We start from the raw sequence: 14,888 nt of genomic DNA on the forward strand, positions 1-14,888 counted from the left end.
TCAGGGCTGGCACCTTCCTTGTGGGAGAAGGAGCCGGACGTTTGCCTTTTTGAGAAAGAGGCTCTGCCGAGAACTAATACCGTGAGGTGTACCGTTCCTGGGCAAGCACAGATCCCCAGTGCTGTTGTGCCTGTGGATAGGCTGCACGGGGACAGTGAAGAGCAGCAAGAGCTTTCAGGGCTGGCACCTTCCTTGTGGGAGAAGCAGCCGGAATTTTGCCTTTTCAAAAAGAGTCTCTGCCGAGAACGAATACCCTGAGGTGTACCGTTCCTGGACAAGCACAGATCCCCAGTGCTGCTGTGCCTGTGGATAGGCTGCACGGGGACAGTGAAGAGCAGCAAGAGCTTTCAGGGCTGGCACCTTCCTTGTGGGAGAAGGAGCCGGACGTTTGCCTTTTCAGAAAGAGGCTCTGCCGAGAACGAATACCGTGAGGTGTACCACTTCTGGGCAAGCACAGATCCCCAGTGCTGTTGTGCCTGTGGATAGGCTGCACGGGGACAGTGAAGAGCAGCAAGAGCTTTCAGGGCTGGCACCTTCCTTGTGGGAGAAGGAGCCGGACGTTTGCCATTTCGGAAGGCGAGTCTGTCGGGTACAAGAGCCGTGAGATGTGCCGCATGAGGGAAAGCACAGATCCCCAGTGCTGTTGTGCCTGTGGATAGGCTGCATGGGGACAGTGAAGAGCAGCAAGAGCTTTCAGGGCAGGCACCTTCCTTGTGGGAGAAGGAGCCGGACGTTTGCCTTTTCAAAAGATTCATTGCCGAGAACGAATACCGTGAGGTGTACCGTTCCTGGGCAAGCACAGATCCCCAGTGCTGTTTTGCCTGTGGATAGGCTGCACGGGGACAGTGAAGAGCAGCAAGAGCTTTCAGGGCTGGCACCTTCCTTGTGGGAGAAGAGCCGGACGTTTGCCTTTTCGGAAAGAGGCATTGCCGAGAACGAACACCGTGAGGTGTACCGCTCCTGGGAAGCACAGATCCCCCGTGCTGTTGTGCCTGTGGATAGGCTGCACGGGGACAGTGAAGAGCAGCATGAGCTTTCAGGGCTGGCACCTTCCTTGTGGGAGAAGGAGCCGGACGTTTGCCATTTCGGAAGGCGAGTCTGCCGGGTACAAGCGCCGTGAGATGTGCCGCCTGAGGGAAAGCACAGATCCCCAGTGCTGTTGTGCCTGTGGATAGGCTGCACGGGGACAGTGAAGAGCAGCATGAGCTTTCAGGGCTGGCACCTTCCTTGTGGGAGAAGGAGCCGGACGTTTGCCTTTTCGGAAGGCGAGGCATTGCCGAGAACGAACACCGTGAGGTGTAGCGTTCCTGGGCAAGCACAGATCCCCAGTGCTGTTGTGCCTGTGGATAGGCTGCACGGGGACAGTGAAGAGCAGCAAGAGCTTTCAGGGCTGGCACCTTCCTTGTGGGAGAAGGAGCCGGACGTTTTCCATTTCGGAAGGCGAGTCGGCCGGGTACAAGCGCCGTGAGATGTGCCGCCTGAGGGAAAGCACAGATCCCCAGTGCTGTTGTGCCTGTGGATAGGCTGCACGGGGACAGTGAAGAGCAGCAAGAGCTTTCAGGGCTGGCACCTTCCTTGTGGGAGAAGCAGCCGGACGTTTGCCTTTTCAGAAAGAGGCTCTGCCGAGAACGAACACCGTGAGGTGTACCGTTCCTGGACAAGCACAGATCCCCAGTGCTGTTGTGCCTGTGGATAGGCTGCACGGGGACAGTGAAGATCAGCAAGAGCTTTCAGGGCTGGCACCTTCCTTGTGGGAGAAGGAGCCGGACATTTGCCTTTTCGGAAGGCGAGGCATTGCCGAAAACGAACACCGTGAGGTGCACCGTTCCTGGGCAAGCACAGATCCCCAGTACTGTTGTGCCTGTGGATAGGCTGCACGGGGACAGTGAAGAGCAGCATGAGCTTTCAGGGCTGGCACCTTCCTTGTGGGAGAAGCAGCCGGAATTTTGCCTTTTCAAAAAGAGTCTCTGCCGAGAACGAATACCCTGAGGTGTACCGTTCCTGGACAAGCACAGATCCCCAGTGCTGCTGTGCCTGTGGATAGGCTGCACGGGGACAGTGAAGAGCAGCAAGAGCTTTCAGGGCTGGCACCTTCCTTGTGGGAGAAGGAGCCCGACGTTTGCCTTTTCAGAAAGAGGCTCTGCCGAGAATGAATACCGTGAGGTGTACCACTTCTGGGCAAGCACAGATCCCCAGTGCTGTTGTGCCTGTGGATAGGCTGCACGGGGACAGTGAAGAGCAGCAAGAGCTTTCAGGGCTGGCACCTTCCTTGTGGGAGAAGGAGCCGGACGTTTGACATTTCGGAAGGCGAGTCGGCCGGGTACAAGCGCTGTGAGATGTGCCGCCTGAGGGAAAGCACAGATCCCCAGTGCTGTTGTGCCTGTGGATAGGCTGCACGGGGACAGTGAAGATCAGCAGGACCTTTCAGGGCTGGCACCTTCCTTGTGGGAGAAGCAGCCGGACGTTTGCCTTTTCAAAAAGAGGCTCTGCCGAGAACGAACACCGTGAGGTGTACCGTTCCTGGACAAGCACAGATCCCCAGTGCTGCTGTGCCTGAGGATAGGCTGCACGGGGACAGTGAAGATCAGCAAGAGCTTTCAGGGCTGGCACCTTCCTTGTGGGAGAAGGAGCCGGACGTTTGCCTTTTCAAAAAGACTCTCTGCCGAGAACGAACACCGTGAGGTGTAGCGTTCCTGGGCAAGCACAGATCCCCAGTGCTGTTGTGCCTGTGGATAGGCTGCACGGGGACAGTGAAGAGCAGCATGAGCTTTCAGGGCTGGCACCTTCCTTGTGGGATAAGGAGCCGGACGTTTTCCATTTCGGAAGGCGAGTCGGCCGGGTACAAGCGCCGTGAGATGTGCCGCCTGAGGGAAAGCACAGATCCCCAGTGCTGTTGTGCCTGTGGATAGGCTGCACGGGGACAGTGAAGAGCAGCATGAGCTTTCAGGGCAGGCACCTTCCTTGTGGGAGAAGGAGCCGGACGTTTGCCTTTTCGAAAAGAGGCTCTGCCGAGAACGAACACCGTGAGGTGTACCGCTCCTGGGAAGCACAGATCCCCCGTGCTGTTGTGCCTGTGGATAGGCTGCACGGGGACAGTGAAGAGCAGCAAGAGCTTTCAGGGCTGGCACCTTCCTTGTGGGAGAAGGAGCCGGACGTTTGCCATTTCGGAAGGCGAGTCTGCCGGGTACAAGCGCCGTGAGATGTGCCGCCTGAGGGAAAGCACAGATCCCCAGTGCTGTTGTGCCTGTGGATAGGCTGCACGGGGACAGTGAAGAGCAGCATGAGCTTTCAGGGCTGGCACCTTCCTTGTGGGAGAAGGAGCCGGACGTTTGCCTTTTCGGAAGGCGATGCATTCCCGAGAACGAACACCGTGAGGTGTACCGTTCCTGGGCAAGCACAGATCCCCAGTGCTGTTGTGCCTGTGGATAGGCTGCACGGGGACAGTGAAGAGCAGCAAGAGCTTTCAGGGCTGGCACCTTCCTTGTGGGAGAAGGAGCCGGACGTTTTCCATTTCGGAAGGCGAGTCGGCCGGGTACAAGCGCCGTGAGATGTGCCGCCTGAGGGAAAGCACAGATCCCCAGTGCTGTTGTGCCTGTGGATAGGCTGCACGGGGACAGTGAAGATCAGCAGGACCTTTCAGGGCTGGCACCTTCCTTGTGGGAGAAGCAGCCGGACGTTTGCCTTTTCAGAAAGAGGCTCTGCCTAGAACGAATACCGTGAGGTGTACCACTTCTGGGCAAACACAGATCCCCAGTGCTGTTGTGCCTGTGGATAGGCTGCACGGGGACAGTGAAGAGCAGCAAGAGCTTTCAGGGCTGGCACCTTCCTTGTGGGAGAAGGAGCCGGACGTTTGCCATTTCGGAAGGCGAGTCTGTCGGGTACAAGCGCCGTGAGATGTGCCGCATGAGGGAAAGCACAGATCCCCAGTGCTGTTTTGCCTGTGGATAGGCTGCACGGGGACAGTGAAGAGCAGCAAGAGCTTTCAGGGCTGGCACCTTCCTTGTGGGAGAAGAGCCGGACGTTTGCCTTTTTGGAAAGAGGCATTGCCGAGAACGAACACCGTGAGGTGTACCGTTTCGGGGGAAGCACAGATCCCCAGTGCTGCTGTGGCTGTGGATAGGCTGCACGGGGACAGTGAAGATGAGCAAGAGCTTTAAGGGCTGGCACCTTCCTTGTGGGAGAAGGAGCCGGAAGTTTGCCTTATCGGAAGGCGAGACTTCCGAGAACGAACACCGTGAGGTGTACCATTCCTGGGCAGTCACAGATCCCCAGTGCTGTTGTGCCTGTGGATAGGCTGCATGGGGACAGTGAAGAGCAGGAAGAGCTTTCAGGGCTGGCACCTTCCTTGTGGGAGAAGGAGCCGGACGTTTGCCTTTTCGGAAAGAGGCATTGCCGAGAACGAATACCGTGAGGTGTACCGTTCCTGGGCAAGCACAGATCCCCAGTGCTGTTGTGCCTGTGGATAGGCTGCACGGGGACAGTGAAGATCAGCATGAGCTTTCAGGGCTGGCACCTTCCTTGTGGGAGAAGGAGCCGGACATTTCCCTTTTCGGAAGGCGAGTCTGCCGGTTACAAACGCCTTGAGATGTGCCGCCTGAGGGAAAGCACAGATCCCCAGTGCTGTTGTGCCTGTGGATAGGCTGCACGGGGACAGTGAAGATCAGCAGGACCTTTCAGGGCTGGCACCTTCCTTGTGGGAGAAGCAGCCGGACGTTTGCCTTTTCAAAAAGAGGCTCTGCCGAGAACGAACACCGTGAGGTGTACCGTTCCTGGACAAGCACAGATCCCCAGTGCTGCTGTGCCTGTGGATAGGCTGCACGGGGACAGTGAAGATCAGCAAGAGCTTTCAGGGCTGGCACCTTCCTTGTGGGAGAAGGAGCCGGACGTTTGCCTTTTCAAAAAGACGCTCTGCCGAGAACGAACGCCGTGAGGTGTACCGTTCCTGGGCAAGCACAGATCCCCAGTGCTGTTGTGCCTGTGGATAGGCTGCACGGGGACAGTGAAGAGCAGCATGAGCTTTCAGGGCTGGCACCTTCCTTGTGGGAGAAGGAGCCGGACATTTGCCTTTTCGGAAGGCGAGGCATTGCCGAAAACGAACACCGTGAGGTGCACCGTTCCTGGGCAAGCAGAGATCCCCAGTGCTGTTGTGCCTGTGGATAGGCTGCACGGGGACAGTGAAGAGCAGCATGAGCTTTCAGGGCTGGCACCTTCCTTGTGGGAGAAGGAGCCGGACTTTTGCCTTTTTGGAAGGCGAGTCTGCCAGGTACAAGCGCCGTGAGATGTGCCGCCTGAGGGAAAGCACAGATCCCCAGTGCTGTTGTGCCTGTGGATAGGCTGCACGGGGACAGTGAAGATCAGCAAGAGCTTTCAGGGCTGGCACCTTCCTTGTGGGAGAAGGAGCCGGACGTTTGCCTTTTGAAAAAGAGGCATTGCCGAGAACGAACACAATGAGGTGTACCGTTCCTGGGCAAGCACAGCTCCGCAGTGCTGTTGTGCCTGTCGATAGGCTGCACGGGGACAGTGAAGAGCAGCATGAGCTTTTAGGGCTGGCACCTTCCTTGTGGGAGAAGGAGATGGACGTTTGACTTTTCGGAAAGAGGCTCTGCCGAGAACGAACACCGTGAGGTGTACCGTTCCTCGGCAAGCACAGATCCCCAGTGCTGTTGTGCCTGTGGATAGGCTGCACGGGGACAGTGAAGATCAGCAAGAGCTTTCAGGGCTGGCACCTTCCTTGTGGGAGAAGGAGCCCGACGTTTGCCTTTTCGAAAGGCGAGGCATTGCCGAGAACGAACACCATGAGGTGTAGCGTTCCTGGGCAAGCACAGATCCCCAGTGCTGTTGTGCCTGTGGATAGGCTGCACGGGGACAGTGAAGAGCAGCAAGAGCTTTCAGGGCTGGCACCTTCCTTGTGGGAGAAGGAGCCGGACGTTTTCCATTTCGGAAGGCGAGTCGGCCGGGTACAAGCGCCGTGAGATGTGCCGCCTGAGGGAAAGCACAGATCCCCAGTGCTGTTGTGCCTGTGGATAGGCTGCACGGGGACAGTGAAGATCAGCAGGACCTTTCAGGGCTGGCACCTTCCTTGTGGGAGAAGCAGCCGGACGTTTGCCTTTTCAGAAAGAGGCTCTGCCTAGAACGAATACCGTGAGGTGTACCACTTCTGGGCAAACACAGATCCCCAGTGCTGTTGTGCCTGTGGATAGGCTGCACGGGGACAGTGAAGAGCAGCAAGAGCTTTCAGGGCTGGCACCTTCCTTGTGGGAGAAGGAGCCGGACGTTTGCCATTTCGGAAGGCGAGTCTGTCGGGTACAAGCGCCGTGAGATGTGCCGCATGAGGGAAAGCACAGATCCCCAGTGCTGTTTTGCCTGTGGATAGGCTGCACGGGGACAGTGAAGAGCAGCAAGAGCTTTCAGGGCTGGCACCTTCCTTGTGGGAGAAGAGCCGGACGTTTGCCTTTTTGGAAAGAGGCATTGCCGAGAACGAACACCGTGAGGTGTACCGTTTCGGGGGAAGCACAGATCCCCAGTGCTGCTGTGGCTGTGGATAGGCTGCACGGGGACAGTGAAGATGAGCAAGAGCTTTCAGGGCAGGCACCTTCCTTGTGGGAGAAGGAGCCGGACGTTTGCCTTTTCGAAAAGAGGCTCTGCCGAGAACGAACACCGTGAGGTGTACCGCTCCTGGGAAGCACAGATCCCCCGTGCTGTTGTGCCTGTGGATAGGCTGCACGGGGACAGTGAAGAGCAGCAAGAGCTTTCAGGGCTGGCACCTTCCTTGTGGGAGAAGGAGCCGGACGTTTGCCATTTCGGAAGGCGAGTCTGCCGGGTACAAGCGCCGTGAGATGTGCCGCCTGAGGGAAAGCACAGATCCCCAGTGCTGTTGTGCCTGTGGATAGGCTGCACGGGGACAGTGAAGAGCAGCATGAGCTTTCAGGGCTGGCACCTTCCTTGTGGGAGAAGGAGCCGGACGTTTGCCTTTTCGGAATGCGATGCATTCCCGAGAACGAACACCGTGAGGTGTACCGTTCCTGGGCAAGCACAGATCCCCAGTGCTGTTGTGCCTGTGGATAGGCTGCACGGGGACAGTGAAGATCAGCAAGAGCTTTCAGGGCTGGCACCTTCCTTGTGGGAGAAGGAGCCCGACGTTTGCCTTTTCGAATGGCGAGGCATTGCCGAGAACGAACAACGTGAGGTGTAGCGTTCCTGGGCAAGCACAGATCCCCAGTGCTGTTGTGCCTGTGGATAGGCTGCACGGGGACAGTGAAGAGCAGCAAGAGCTTTCAGGGCTGGCACCTTCCTTGTGGGAGAAGGAGCCGGACGTTTTCCATTTCGGAAGGCGAGTCGGCCGGGTACAAGCGCCGTGAGATGTGCCGCCTGAGGGAAAGCACAGATCCCCAGTGCTGTTGTGCCTGTGGATAGGCTGCACGGGGACAGTGAAGATCAGCAGGACCTTTCAGGGCTGGCACCTTCCTTGTGGGAGAAGCAGCCGGACGTTTGCCTTTTCAGAAAGAGGCTCTGCCGAGAACGAACACTGTGAGGTGTACCGTTCCTGGACAAGCACAGATCCCCAGTGCTGCTGTGCCTGTGGATAGGCTGCACGGGGACAGTGAAGATCAGCAAGAGCTTTCAGGGCTGGCACCTTCCTTGTGGGAGAAGGAGCCGGACGTTTGCCTTTTCAAAAAGAGGCTCTGCCGAGAACGAACACCGTGAGGTGTACGGTTCCTGGGCAAGCACAGATCCCCAGTGCTGTTGTGCCTGTGGATAGGCTGCACGGGGACAGTGAAGAGCAGCATGAGCTTTCAGGGCTGGCACCTTCCTTGTGGGAGAAGCAGCCGGAATTTTGCCTTTTCAAAAAGAGTCTCTGCCGAGAACGAATACCCTGAGGTGTACCGTTCCTGGACAAGCACAGATCCCCAGTGCTGCTGTGCCTGTGGATAGGCTGCACGGGGACAGTGAAGAGCAGCAAGAGCTTTCAGGGCTGGCACCTTCCTTGTGGGAGAAGGAGCCGGACGTTTGCCTTTTCAGAAAGAGGCTCTGCTGAGAACGAATACCGTGAGGTGTACCACTTCTGGGCAAGCACAGATCCCCAGTGCTGTTGTGCCTGTGGATAGGCTGCACGGGGACAGTGAAGAGCAGCAAGAGCTTTCAGGGCTGGCACCTTCCTTGTGGGAGAAGGAGCCGGACGTTTGCCATTTCGGAAGGCGAGTCTGTCGGGTACAAGCGCCGTGAGATGTGCCGCATGAGGGAAAGCACAGATCCCCAGTGCTGTTGTGCCTGTGGATAGGCTGCATGGGGACAGTGAAGAGCAGCAAGAGCTTTCAGGGCAGGCACCTTCCTTGTGGGAGAAGGAGCCGGACGTTTGCCTTTTCAAAAGATTCATTGCCGAGAACGAATACCGTGAGGTGTACCGTTCCTGGGCAAGCACAGATCCCCAGTGCTGTTTTGCCTGTGGATAGGCTGCACGGGGACAGTGAAGAGCAGCATGAGCTTTCAGGGCTGGCACCTTCCTTGTGGGAGAAGGAGCCGGACGTTTGCCTTTTCAAAAAGACGCTCTGCCGAGAACGAACACCGTGAGGTGTACGGTTCCTGGGCAAGCACAGATCCCCAGTGCTGTTGTGCCTGTGGATAGGCTGCACGGGGACAGTGAAGAGCAGCATGAGCTTTCAGGGCTGGCACCTTCCTTGTGGGAGAAGCAGCCGGAATTTTGCCTTTTCAAAAAGAGTCTCTGCCGAGAACGAATACCCTGAGGTGTACCGTTCCTGGACAAGCACAGATCCCCAGTGCTGCTGTGCCTGTGGATAGGCTGCACGGGGACAGTGAAGAGCAGCAAGAGCTTTCAGGGCTGGCACCTTCCTTGTGGGAGAAGGAGCCGGACGTTTGCCTTTTCAGAAAGAGGCTCTGCCGAGAACGAATACCGTGAGGTGTACCACTTCTGGGCAAGCACAGATCCCCAGTGCTGTTGTGCCTGTGGATAGGCTGCACGGGGACAGTGAAGAGCAGCAAGAGCTTTCAGGGCTGGCACCTTCCTTGTGGGAGAAGGAGCCGGACGTTTGCCTTTTCAAAAAGAGGCTCTGCCGAGAACGAACACCGTGAGGTGTAGCGTTCCTGGGCAAGCACAGATACCCAGTGCTGTTGTGCCTGTGGATAGGCTGCACGGGGACAGTGAAGAGCAGCAAGAGCTTTCAGGGCTGGCACCTTCCTTGTGGGAGAAGGAGCCGGACGTTTTCCTTTTCGGAAGGCGAGGTATTGCCGAGAACGAACACCGTGAGGTGTACCTTTCCTGGGCAAGCACAGCTCCGCAGTGCTGCTGTGCCTGTGGATAGGCTGCACGGGGACAGTGAAGAGCAGCAAGAGCTTTCAGGGCTGGCACCTTCCTTGTGGGAGAAGGAGCCGGACGTTTGCCTTTTCAAAAAGAGGCTCTGCCGAGAACGAACACGGTGAGGTGTACCGTTCCTGGGCAAGCACAGATCCCCAGTGCTGTTGTGCCTGTGGATAGGCTGCACGGGGACAGTGAAGAGTAGCATGACCTTTCAGGGCTGGCACCTTCCTTGTGGGAGAAGGAGCCAGAAGTTTGCCTTTTCGGAAGGCGAGGCATTGCCGAGAACGAACACCGTGAGGTGTACCGTTCATGGGCAAGCACAGATCCCCAGTGCTGTTGTGCCTGTGGATAGGCTGCACGGGGACACTGAAGAGCAGCAAGAGCTTTCAGGGCTGGCACCTTCCTTGTGGGAGAAGGAGCCGGACGTTTGCCTTTTCGGAAGGCGAGTCTGTCGGGTACAAGAGCCGTGAGATGTGCCGCCTGAGGGAAAGCACAGATCCCCAGTGCTGTTGTGCCTGTGGATAGGCTGCACGGGGACAGTGAAGAGCAGCAAGAGCTTTCAGGGCTGGCACCTTCCTTGTGGGACAAGGAGCCGGACGTTTGCCTTTTCGAAAAGAGGCTCTGCCGAGAACGAACACCGTGAGGTGTACCGTTCCTGGGCAAGCACAGATCCCCAGTGCTGTTGTGCCTGTGGATAGGCTGCACGGGGACAGTGAAGAGCAGCAAGAGCTTTCAGGGCTGGCACCTTCCTTGTGGGAGAAGGAGATGGACGTTTGCCTTTTCGGAAAGAGGCTCTGCCGAGAACGAACACCGTGAGGTGTACCGTTCCTGGGCAAGCACAGATCCCCAGTGCTGTTGTGCCTGTGGATAGGCTGCACGGGGACAGTGAAGAGCAGCATGAGCTTTCAGGGCTGGCACCTTCCTTGTGGGAGAAGGAGCCGGACGTTTGCCTTTTCGGAAGGCGAGGTATTGCCGAGAACGAACACCGTGAGGTGTACCGTTCCTGGGCAAGCACAGCTCCTCAGTGCTGCTGTGCCTGTGGATAGGCTGCACGGGGACAGTGAAGAGCAGCAAGAGCTTTCAGGGCTGGAACCTTCCTTGTGGGATAAGGAGCCGGACGTTTGCCATTTCGGAAGGCGAGTCTGTCGGGTACAAGCGCCGTGAGATGTGCCGCATGAGGGAAAGCACAGATCCCCAGTGCTGTTGTGCCTGTGGATAGGCTGCATTGGGGCAGTGAAGAGCAGCAAGAGCTTTCAGGGCAGGCACCTTCCTTGTGGGAGAAGGAGCCGGACGTTTGCCTTTTCAAAAGATTCATTGCCGAGAACGAATACCATGAGGTGTACCGTTCCTGGGCACGCACAGATCCCCAGTGCTGTTTTGCCTGTGGATAGGCTGCACGGGGACAGTGAAGAGCAGCAAGAGCTTTCAGGGCTGGCACCTTCCTTGTGGGAGAAGAGCCGGACGTTTGCCTTTTCGGAAAGAGGCATTGCCGAGAACGAATACCGTGAGGTGTACCGCTCCTGGGCAAGCAGAGATCGCCAGTGCTTTTGTGCCTGTGGATAGGCTGCACGGGGACAGTGAAGATGAGCAAGAGCTTTAAGGGCTGGCACCTTCCTTGTGGGAGAAGGAGCCGGAAGTTTGCCTTTTCGGAAAGAGGCTCTGCCGAGAAAGAACACTGTGAGGTGTACCGTTCCTGGGCAGTCACAGATCCCCAGAGCTGTTGTGCCTGTGGATAGGCTGCACGGGGACAGTGAAGAGCAGCAAGACCTTTCAGGGCTGGCACCTTCCTTGTGGGAGAAGGAGCCGGACGTTTGCCTTTTCGGAAGGCGAGTCTGTCGGGTACAAGCGCCGTGAGATGTGCCGCCTGAGGGAAAGCACAGATCCCCAGTGCTGTTGTGCCTGTGGATAGGCTGCACGGGGACAGTGAAGAGCAGCAAGAGCTTTCAGGGCTGGCACCTTCCTTGTGGGAGAAGGTGCCGGACGTTTGCCTTTTCAAAAAGGGGCTCTGCCTAGAACGAACACCGTGAGGTGTATCGTTCCTGGGCAAGCACAGCTCCGCAGTGCTGTTGTGCCTGTCGGTAGGCTGCACGGGGACAGTGAAGAGCAGCATGAGCTTTCAGGGCTGGCACCTTCCTTGTGGGAGAAGGAGCCGGACGTTTGCGTTTTCGGAAGGCGAGTCTGTCGGGTACAAGCGCCGTGAGATGTGCCGCCTGAGGGAAAGCACAGATCCCCAGTGCTGTTGTGCCTGTGGATAGGCTGCACGGGGACAGTGAAGAGCAGCATGAGCTTTCAGGGCTGGCACCTTCCTTGTGGGAGAAGGAGCCTGACGTTTGCCTTTTCGGAAGGCGATGCATTCCCGAGAACGAACACCGTGAGGTGTACCGTTCCTGGCCAAGCACAGATCCCCAGTGCTGTTGTGCCTGTGGATAGGCTGCACGGGGACAGTGAAGAGCAGCAAGAGCTTTCAGGGCTGGCACCTTCCTTGTGGGAGAAGGAGCCGGACGTTTGCGTTTTCGGAAGGCGAGTCTGTCGGGTACAAGCGCCGTGAGATGTGCCGCCTGAGGGAAAGCACAGATCCCCAGTGCTGTTGTGCCTGTGGATAGGCTGCACGGGGACAGTGAAGAGCAGCAAGAGCTTTCAGGGCTGGCACCTTCCTTGTGGGAGAAGGAGCCGGACGTTTGCCTTTTCGGAAGGCGAGTCTGCCGGGTACAAGCGCCGTGAGATGTGCCGCCTGAGGGAAAGCACAGATCCCCAGTGCTGTTGTGCCTGTGGATAGGCTGCACGGGGACAGTGAAGATCAGCAAGAGCTTTCAGGGCTGGCACCTTCCTTGTGGGAGAAGGAGCCGGACGTTTTCCTTTTCGGAAGGCGAGGTATTGCCGAGAACGAACACCGTGAGGTGTACCTTTCCTGGGCAAGCACAGCTCCGCAGTGCTGCTGTGCCTGTGGATAGGCTGCACGGGGACAGTGAAGATCAGCAAGAGCTTTCAGGGCTGGCACCTTCCTTGTGGGAGAAGGAGCCGGACGTTTGCCTTTTCAAAAAGAGGCTCTGCCGAGAACGAACACGGTGAGGTGTACCGTTCCTGGGCAAGCACAGATCCCCAGTGCTGTTGTGCCTGTGGATAGGCTGCACGGGGACAGTGAAGAGTAGCATGAGCTTTCAGGGCTGGCACCTTCCTTGTGGGAGAAGGAGCCAGACGTTTGCCTTTTCGGAAGGCGAGGCATTGCCGAGAACGAACACCGTGAGGTGTACCGTTCATGGGCAAGCACAGATCCCCAGTGCTGTTGTGCCTGGGGATAGGCTGCACGGGGACAGTGAAGAGCAGCAAGAGCTTTCAGGGCTGGCACCTTCCTTGTGGGAGAAGGAGCCGGACGTTTGCCTTTTCGGAAGGCGAGTCTGTCGGGTACAAGAGCCGTGAGATGTGCCGCCTGAGGGAAAGCACAGATCCCCAGTGCTGTTGTGCCTGTGGATAGGCTGCACGGGGACAGTGAAGATCAGCAGGACCTTTCAGGGCTGGCACCTTCCTTGTGGGAGAAGGAGCCGGACGTTTGCCTTTTCAAAAAGAGGCTCTGCCGAGAACGAACACCGTGAGGTGTACCGTTCCTGGGCAAGCACAGATCCCCAGTGCTGTTGTGCCTGTGGATAGGCTGCACGGGGACAGTGAAGAGCAGCAAGAGCTTTCAGGGCTGGCACCTTCCTTGTGGGAGAAGCAGCCGGACGTTTGCCTTTTCGGAATGCGAGTGTGCCGGGTACAAGCGCCGTGAGATGTGCCGCCTGAGGGAAAGCACAGATCCCCAGTGCTGTTGTGCCTGTGGATAGGCTGCACGGGGACAGTGAAGAGCAGCAAGAGCTTTCAGGGCTGGCACCTTCCTTGTGGGAGAAGGAGCCGGACGTTTGCCATTTCGGAAGGCGAGTCTGCCGGGTACAAGCGCCGTGAGATGTGCCGCCTGAGGGAAAGCACAGATCCCCAGTGCTGTTGTGCCTGTGGATAGGCTGCACGGGGACAGTGAAGAGCAGCATGAGCTTTCAGGGCTGGCACCTTCCTTGTGGGAGAAGGAGCCGGACGTTTGCCTTTTCGGAAGGCGATGCATTCGCGAGAACGAACACCGTGAGGTGTACCGTTCCTGGGCAAGCACAGATCCCCAGTGCTGTTGTGCCTGTGGATAGGCTGCACGGGGACAGTGAAGAGCAGCAAGAGCTTTCAGGGCTGGCACCTTCCTTGTGGGAGAAGGTGCCGGACGTTTGCCTTTTCGGATTGCGAGTGTGCCGGGTACAAGCGCCGTGAGATGTGCCGCCTGAGGGAAAGCACAGATCCCCAGTGCTGTTGTGCCTGTGGATAGGCTGCACGGGGACAGTGAAGAGCAGCAAGAGCTTTCAGGGCTGGCACCTTCCTTGTGGGAGAAGGAGCCGGACGTTTGCCATTTCGGAAGGCGAGTCTGCCGGGTACAAGCGCCGTGAGATGTGCCGCCTGAGGGAAAGCACAGATCCCCAGTGCTGTTGTGCCTGTGGATAGGCTGCACGGGGACAGTGAAGAGCAGCATGAGCTTTCAGGGCTGGCACCTTCCTTGTGGGAGAAGGAGCCGGACGTTTGCCTTTTCGGAAGGCGATGCATTCGCGAGAACGAACACCGTGAGGTGTACCGTTCCTGGGCAAGCACAGATCCCCAGTGCTGTTGTGCCTGTGGATAGGCTGCACGGGGACAGTGAAGATCAGCAAGAGCTTTCAGGGCTGGCACCTTCCTTGTGGGAGAAGGAGCCCGACGTTTGCATTTTCGAAAGGCGAGGCATTGCCGAGAACGAACACCGTGAGGTGTAGCGTTCCTGGGCAAGCACAGATCCCCAGTGCTGCTGTGCCTGTGGATAGGCTGCACGGGGACAGTGAAGAGCAGCAAGAGCTTTCAGGGCTGGCACCTTCCTTGTGGGAGAAGGAGCCTGACGTTTGCCATTTCGGAAGGCGAGTCTGCCAGGTACAAGCGCCGTGAGATGTGCCGCCTGAGGGAAAGCACAGATCCCCAGTGCTGTTGTGCCTGTGGATAGGCTGCACGGGGACAGTGAAGAGCAGCATGAGCTTTCAGGGCTGGCACCTTCCTTGTGGGAGAAGGAGCCGGACGTTTGCCTTTTCGGAAGGCGATGCATTCGCGAGAACGAACACCGTGAGGTGTACCGTTCCTGGGCAAGCACAGATCCCCAGTGCTGTTGTGCCTGTGGATAGGCTGCACGGGGACAGTGAAGAGCAGCAAGAGCTTTCAGGGCTGGCACCTTCCTTGTGGGAGAAGGTGCCGGACGTTTGCCTTTTCGGAATGCGAGTGTGCCGGGTACAAGCGCCGTGAGATGTGCCGCCTGAGGGAAAGCACAGATCCCCAGTGCTGTTGTGCCTGTGGATAGGCTGCACGGGGACAGTGAAGATCAGCAAGAGCTTTCAGGGCTGGCACCTTCCTTGTGGGAGAAGGAGCCGGACGTTTTCCTTTTCGGAAGGCGAGGTATTGCCGAGAACGAACACCGTGAGGTGTACCTTTCCTGGGCAAGCACAGCTCCGCAGTGCTGCTGTGCCTGTGGATAGGCTGCACGGGGACAGTG

This window comes from Buteo buteo, chromosome 30 (assembly GCF_964188355.1).
Source record: "Buteo buteo chromosome 30, bButBut1.hap1.1, whole genome shotgun sequence".
In the NCBI taxonomy this organism is placed as follows: domain Eukaryota; kingdom Metazoa; phylum Chordata; class Aves; order Accipitriformes; family Accipitridae; genus Buteo; species Buteo buteo.